At 33.6% G+C, this 8752-nt stretch overlaps 1 long non-coding RNA gene across 1 annotated transcript; it reads left to right on the forward strand.

Moving 5' to 3' along the window:
- The first annotated feature begins 2199 nt into the window (after positions 1-2199).
- LOC127698528 (uncharacterized) lies at positions 2200-5974 on the forward strand. The gene is made up of 2 exons (XR_007980861.1): positions 2200-2476; positions 5576-5974. It is a non-coding gene; the product is annotated as an uncharacterized LOC127698528 (long non-coding RNA).
- The last annotated feature ends 2778 nt before the right edge of the window (positions 5975-8752 follow it).

Genomic DNA, 8752 nt, shown 5'->3' on the forward strand with positions numbered 1-8752 from the left:
TTCCTTGTTAGGTTTTTTCATATCCATTTACGAATACTTATAATGTGATAATTTTCGGAAGCTTTTATCCTATTTTCATATCAAACAACCATGTTACCCGTAGAACGGAGTTAAGTACAAATTTAGGAATTTAGTAGTTAAAATTTTCAACAACAAAATTTTATACTTTCATTTACCTGGATTTTGTTCTACGCTTCGAAGCCGCCACCCTGTATCAAACATAGCCAACACCTCGCATGGCGTATTCACGATGTTGAGGGATTGACAATATACAATCAAACTTAAGCAATATACAGCAAGTAAGTAATTGGGTGTTGAATGTCAGTAGATCTGAATTTGTAAATTGAATTTAACCTGTTTAGAATGTGTATTGGTGAATTGTTTAATAAAATTACACACATATGATAATCTGGGCTGATATGCATAAAACCACTTTAAGTTCAAAGTATCAATGAAACTGGGTCTGCATGAAAAAATGACTTATCACATAATACCAGAACCTATGTTTACTGTTAGATGATAAGAAACTATAGCTGTAGGCCTAGTTTACAAATTATTTATTCTTTTAATTTCTATTTGACTGTCTGGGTGCTTCTTATGTGTTTTAAATATTTGCGTTTTGTATGCTATAGTTAAGTTTTATAGACTGTTGTACGTCATTTGGTCGTTTTTAAGTTTTTGCCATGGCGTTGTCAGTATGTCTTCGACCTATAAGTTTTATATAATCTGCATCTCTTGTGCTGTATTTTAAAATGTATCTTTACACATTCATCAATACACCAAAAAATATGAATAAAGCTTTCGTATATATAAAAATAAGGAGATGTGGTATGATTGGTAATGAAACAATTATCCGGGATATTTTGAGACAAAGTGCACGTATCAGCAGTCAGCCGAAACCACTAAGCGTTTTGCATCCATACGTTGTTTTTTTTTCGGGATACTGACTGGATAGTAAATTATCAATGTACTAGTTAATGTTCTCGAGGGATGGCCCTATTACAGAGACATATATACACATATGTGTATATATGTCTCTGCCCTATTACGTGTCAGTAACATTCTCGACACGGTTCATTTTTACGGCGGCTCAGTTTTGTCTTAAGAATAAACATAATTGATAAGTTTCTTTCCCCTGCATTCCTCGATCGCACTTGTAAATAGCACATTAGTCTCAAGACATTGGTACACTATACGTTACAACACTTGCCGTCAGTACTCAAAATTGGAAAATTATTAAATAAGAAGGTATAGAAAATTAATGCATACACACTATTATCAACCACAGACATGATGTTTTTCTCAATTTGCCTAAATCGTTATTCCGCAATACAACGAGGGTGAAAACCCACCACTTTGAACACAGTCACAGGCACCGGCATGTTGTGAATTTGAAAGTTCAAATAGGGGGGGGGGAGGGGGCCCGGGCCCCCTTTCTTGGGAAAAATTTGGTTGATTATATAGGGATCACTGAAGCATGACTGGAGCCGGCCCTCTCTTATGAAAAGTTCTGGATCCGCCACTGCATATTCATAAAATAAACCAACATAAAATTATCCAAAAGATGAATAATACTTAATACTTACGACTAAGATTGATTATAAGTATACTTGAGTCGGTTTTACAAAAAAAAAAAATACAAGTAATTGTATAAAGTATACTGTATTGTACATGACTTTATTACTATCAATATTATTTGTAAGTTTTTTTGTGAAACTGACTGCTGAATTGTTTTTCCATGCTTATGGTACATCTAAGTCGTATGCTTTTTATAAAACCACCTCCAGGGTGTAATGTCTGCTCGCCCATAGAATCTGTTTGTAGATATAGGAAGATGTGGTATGAGTGCCAATGAGACAACTATCCATCCAATTCACAATTTATAAAAGTAAACCATTATAGGTCAAGGTACGGTCTTTAACACAGAGCCTAGTTTTTATCAAAAAATAAATATATTGATATTAATAGTATATAGGTTAAATAATTTATTCATACATTTTTAATTGACTGACCTAGAATTATCATGATTATTGAGGAATTTAAACCATGCATTCCTATTTTTAAAAAGGGACAAAAATAAAATTTATATATAATAACAGGGTGATACAAATGAGAAAAACTCAAGAAATTGTTTTCAATTAAGATAAATACATGCAGTTAATAATGGTTTCCAGTTGTTTTTTAAAGTTGAGGCAGATTTAGTTTAAAGTTGGAAAAAATTGTTTGTACCAACAAAAATAAATACACGAAGTTAATCCAGAATTATGTGTTTATCATTTTTTTTTTTATGTTTAGGTTGCCAGCAAGATGAAAAGAACAATGCAGTTCAAAAGTCAAAATGTGGATAAGCTGCGGTACAAGGTCCTACTTTTGCAGATTTTCATATTTTGCATGAATGAATTTGAAGTTTATATCATGGAGGGCAGAGAAAGAAAAGAAACACTTCAATTTTCCTGCTTCTGAAAGATCTTGTTCGGTAAGTTTTATGCTCTGTTTTGATAGTGTTTGTGCGTCCATCTGTCTTTCTCTAAATTGTATTCACTTAAAGTTTTTGGTTACAGTTCACCATGAGACTGAACTTCAGTTAGTAACTTGTGGTTTTACATGTATATACTTAAAATTTAGTACTTTAAAATGTTCATGTATTTTTGTCGAGCCTGCAACTTTTGTCGCAGAAAGCTCGACATAGGGATAGTGATCCGGTGGCGGCTACGGCGGTGGCGTTAGCTAACTTCCTAAAAGCTTTTTATTTTAGAAGGTGGAAGACCTGGATGCTTATACTTTGTATATAGATGCCTCATGCATGTCATGATACCAATTCTGTCTGAAACATGTCCATTGTCCTTGACCTCATTTTCATGGTTCAGTGACTACTTGAAAAAAAAGTTCAGATTTTTTAAAATGTTAATTTCTCTCATATTATGAGTAATATGATAACTATATTTGGTATGTGCGTACCTTGCAAGGTCCTCATGCTCGTCAGAGAGTTTTCACTTGACCTAGACCTCATTTCATGGATCAGTGAACAAGAACTTAGTCTAGATGCATGATTTTTTTTATTAGTTGTTAGTGGCTTTGTACTAGCTGTCAGTAACTGCGAGTACTCTCAGATCTATACTTAGTGTCTTTTTGTTGTTTGGATGTACAAGTACCCAGCCACGTCCACTTGTATTTGTAGTATTTGTATTTTTATCCATCTGATGAGTAAAGCCTCTTTCAACTGATTTTTATAGTTCGTTCTTATGTTGTACTGTTACACCACTGTCCCAGGTTAGGGGAAGGGTTGGGATCCCGCTGACATGTTTAACCCCGCCACATTCTGTATGTATGTGCCTGTCCCAAGTCAGGAGCCTGTAATTCAGTGGTTGTCGTTTGTTTATGTGTTACATATTTGTTTTTCGTTCATTTTTTGTACATAAATTAGGCCGTTAGTTTTCTCGTTTGAATTGTTTTACATTGTCATTTCGGGGCCTTTTATAGCTGACTGCAGTATGGGCTTTGCTCATTGTTGAAGGCCGTACAGTGACCTATAGTTGTTAATTTCTGTGTCATTTGGTCACTTGTGGAGAGTTGTTGTCTCATTTGCAATCATACCACATCTTCTTTTTTATATTTAAGGTTAAGTTTTGGTGGTCAAGTCCATATCTCAGATACTATAAGCAATAGGTCTAGTATATTCGGTGTATGGAAGGACTGTAAGGTGTACATGACCAACTGGCAGGTGTCATCTGACCTTGACCTCATTTTCATGGTTCAATGGTTATAGTTAAGTTTTTGTGTTTTGGTCTGTTTTTCTTATACTGTATGCAATAGGTCTACTATATTTGGTGTATGGAATGATTTTAAGGTGTACATGTCTAGCTGGCAGGTGTCATCTGACCATGTCCTCATTTTCATGGTTCAGTAGTCAAAGTTAAATTTTTGAGTTTTGGTCTTTTTTTCTAATACTAAATGCAATAGTTCAACTATATTTGGTGTATGGAAACATTTTATGATGTACATGTATGTCAGTCTCGCAGGTTTTATTTGACCTTGACCTCATTTTCACGGTTCATTGCTCAGTGTTAAGTTTTTGTGTTTTGGTCTGTTTTTCTTAATCTATAAGCAATAGGTCAGCTATATGTGTTGTATGGAAGGATTGTAAGCTGTACATGTCTGCCTGGCATGGTTCATCTGCCCTTCACCTCATTTTCATGGTTCATTGGTCAATGTTTAGTTTTCTTGGTTAAGTCTGCTTCTTAGACAATGTTAGAAACTATAAGCAATAGTTCAACTGTATTTAGTATATTGAATGATTGTAAGGTGTACATATATTTCTTGTCAGGTTCATATGACCTTGAATTCATTTTCTTGGATCATGTTGAGTTTATGTGATAGTTGTAGTAAAGCTTTATATTTAGGACTATCAACATGATATAAATGATTAGTAAGGAAGGCGCAACATTTCAGCGTGTGCACTCTTGTTTATATATTATACACCACATTTACTGTTTTTACCCTGATTTTATGAATCACTGAACATAGAAATGTCATAATGTGAAATTATAGTACATTCTTAGGTTAAAGTTTTAGGTTAAGGTATGTAGCTTACCATAAAGTTGAATTTCATACACATGTTCATTATGTGTTGAATTTTTAAATTCAGTGCCAAACTAAGATTTTGAGCCTGCTTACATGATTGACTAGACATTGACACATGCTAGTGTTTACCAGGCATGGTGTCCTGTATTAGGAATTTGTCATGTACTATAAAGAACGTTAATAGTACTCGCTGAGTATGGAGTTTTTGTGAAAGTTTAATATTAGTGAGATTTTTGCATGACATCCTGTCAACTGCTTGTTGATCATGTTTATACATGTCTTAAATTTAATATCTGACACATTGGTGTTTTGTGAACTTGGAAATAAGTTATTTGATAGAATAATAATGTTTTGAGATTATCAAAATAAAAAATATCCCATTTTTACTATTAATGATTAAGTTTAAAAAAAAAAAGATTTAGGATATATGTATAACCATATATAAAAATGAGACAGCAACCGAACAACACAAAAATAAGAAAAAAAAACAATATAATTTTTTGTATCAATGTTATAATTTCCAACATGTCCAAAGAGTTCAATGTATTTTCTAATTGAAATAAAACACAAGTGGAACTCTTTCAGAACTTCAGAAGCTTGAAGAAGTGCTGTTTCTATTGTTGGTTTTCTGTATAATATATTGCAAATTCTTGTGAAAAATGGAATTTTATTGTAATTGCCTAAAGTTTTAACATTGATCTATATATATATATATATAACTGGGGAAAATACCCAACTGTTATAAAGAAGAATACATAAATTGATTGTTATATAATATTAGAATAGGAAGATGTGGTATGTTGCTAATTTGACAACTCTCCATCAGAGACCAAAGGATGTAGGAGGTTAGCAACTGATGACACTGGACAACCTTCAACAATCAGTAAAATCCATACCGCATAGCTATTTTTATTGAAAATCATATGTTATTGCTACATGTAAGCAAACAATTTTTTATTATCCATAACTTCGGATTTTATTTGTTCTTTTTCAGAAGGATTGAAATTCATCACTTAGAATAAAAAGAGAAAACACAGAAACAAGACCAAAATAAATTCAAAGACAAAAGTCAGATCAGTTATTATTTTCATCACTCAGTCAATGAATTGAAGTTCTATTAAATATCTAAAGATATTAAAACCACAATAATGACTATGTTCTGTGCTGAATGGCCAAAAAGTGGACTATACATTACGATCACACAATGCTGGATGATAAGAAACTATTAATTTTTTGGGTGGAGGGATATCCTGAAAAAAAAATAGATTTATGTAAAAAGCTACTAGTATGTTAAGCCTATTAATAGAGTTTTCATTGATTTCAAATGGGAAAAATTGTGTTTCAAAAAAGTATTCTAGAATTCATAAATAAACATATATTGATACTTACATTATCTGCTTTGTTGTTTAAAAGTTTAGTTTTGAACAGTTATAGAACAATATAATTGCATTAACATTTCCAAGGAAAAAAAGATATTCAACTAAAAAGATTCATCTTAAAACAATTTACTATCAAACAGAATTCATTGTAACATACACATTTATTTACTGTATATTTATAATTTGAATCCCATAGGATTTTATTTTATCCCATGTGTCCCATGGGATATTAAAAATCCCATGGGATAATTATAGTCCCATGGGATTTTTTTTGTCCCATGGGACAACAAATATCCCATGGGACTACAATTATCCCATGGGACCCCAAAAAATCCTATGGGATTTAACCAAAATCCCATGGGATAATGGTCAATCCCATGGGATTTGCCCTATCCCATGGGATATTGAAAATCCCATGTTTTTCTAAATCAAATTACAAAATATCTATAATAATAACAGCAGAAAAGCAATTAAATTATTGAATCCCATGTAATTCCGCACATTTTGGTTATATACACGACACTGTAGCTCTAAGGAGAGGCGGCGGCGGATTTGCAAATGAGTGTTTTGCAAATTAAAAGTGTCCAGTGTTTATAGTTTAAAATTGCGTTGTTTATTTCTGCCATTTATACAGAAATTTAACGTAATAGGCTACTGTCCTAGCAGATTTTTTTTGTGTAAATGAAAAAAAAGTCCATAAAATTTAATATTTTCATAAAGCTTATATTTTAAACTTTCTAATGAACACATATTTGCTTACCAGACCTTCATTTTGAAGAAGATATTCACTTTATATTTTAATTTTGAGCGAATTTCAACAAAATTTCTAATGTAAAAGGCTACTGTCCTGGCAGATTTTTTTACCTTTAAAAGACGAAAAAAATATTAAATTATAAATTTTTGAAAGGATTATTCCCTAAACTTTATAATAGTACAAAGTGGAGAAATTATTTCAATTGTAAGTAAACTTTCTCGGCATTTTCCACCATATTTTTCTTAAAATTTAACTGTCCTGGCATATTTTTTTTTCTTATAAATTTTTGTTTTTAAACTTTACAAATAATGTAAGTTATTATCCTGTTCTTTATCATACAGCAATATGTTGAGTAAAACGAAAGTTACAGATGAAAACGTATCGAAAATAACTGTCCTGGTTTTTAGACCTTCCCGTTGGATAGATACAATACGGTACGGACAATACGGAAAGTCCGGAAACGATCTTTTTCGCATGCAATCTTCTGCAAATAATCTCCAAACGCAATAAGATGGTCATAAGAATAACATCACCTTTTATCGTGTGAGATTTTTGTATAATACAGCACTGAATCGGTTTCCCTGTTTCCTCGAATTCTTCATGTTCCCGCCCCGTTCGCTCCCGGTTCCCGTCCCCCTTACTCCCGGTTCCCGCCCCCCCCCCCCCCCTTACTCCCGGGTTCCCGCGCCCTGTCCATCCCCTCTTTTATTAATGCGCAGGTATCAGGTTCGCAATGATTAAAACCTCGCTTTCATAATTTCAGCAGTGATTTTCCTTCACAAAATGTTTGCAATCGCATAAATTATATCTCGCTTTTTTAAAAATCAGTAAACAATTCGCAATGATAAATGCACACATTTCCAGTAGTTAAGTATGCTATTGAATTAAGGTTTCAACTTTTAAGCTCACCTGGACCGAAGGGCCAAGTGAGCTTTTCTCATCACTTTGCGTCCGTCGTCCGTCGTCGTCCGTCGTCGTCGTCGTCGTTAACTTTTTACATTTTGAACTTCTTCTAGAGAACCACTGAATGGAATGAAACCAAACATGCGGCATGAATGTTCCTTATGAGGTGCTGACCAAGTGTTGTTACTTTGAAGCCGATCCATCATCCAAGATGGCCGCCAGCGGGGGACTTAGTTTAACATAGGACCCTATGGGAAATACATACAAATGTCTTCTTTTAGAGAACCACTGAATGGAATGAAACCAAACATGGCATGAATGTTCCTTATGAGGTGCTGACCAAGTGTTGTTTCTTTGAAACCGATCCATCATCCAAGATGGCCGCCAGCGGGGGACTTAGTTTAACATCGGACCTTATGGGAAATACATACAAATGTCTTCTTTTAGAGAACCACTGAATGGAATGAAACCAAACACGGCATGAATGTTCCTTATGAGGTGGTGGGGGGGGGGGGGGGTATTTTTGTTTAGACTGGATTTAAAGTAAAATAGGGCAGAATGGCATTTTCTACTTATTATGGCAGTAACCTGCTACATTTGATGCGCCAATTGATGTACTTAATTTCATTTCACATGCCCAGTTTACTGCTAAACTGACTGAATATACAATCTATTGTACACCATAATTGAAAGCTGTGATGATCAGGTTAATTCCACTCAGTTATGCCTCACTGAACAGAATTTCTATTGTTAGATTTAACATAAAATTTAAAGGTCAACTGCATGTCCCTTTTGTTGTTGATCAGGTGTTCAGATAGGTATACAATAGATTGCAAGTTCTGTCACTTTAGCAGAAAACTGGGCATCCCAGGCCATTTTTTAGTACAGAAATACAGAATACAGTAAAGTGCAATAATTGATGCATATATACAATGTAGTGCTATAGATTATAGCAAATATAACTAGAAAATGCCATTCTGTCCTATTTTGCTTTAAATCCAGTCTAAACAAAAATACCCCTCTTTTATCCCTCTATAGAAGGATTATTCCTCTATACAGGTATAAACACCATATACTATGATATAGAGAGTTTGTTCCCAACCTGTTTTACTAGTCATTTTAGACGCTAGCGATA

Source organism: Mytilus californianus, unplaced genomic scaffold (genome assembly GCF_021869535.1).
Source record: "Mytilus californianus isolate M0D057914Y unplaced genomic scaffold, xbMytCali1.0.p SCAF_4, whole genome shotgun sequence".
Taxonomy (NCBI): Eukaryota; Metazoa; Mollusca; class Bivalvia; order Mytilida; family Mytilidae; genus Mytilus; species Mytilus californianus.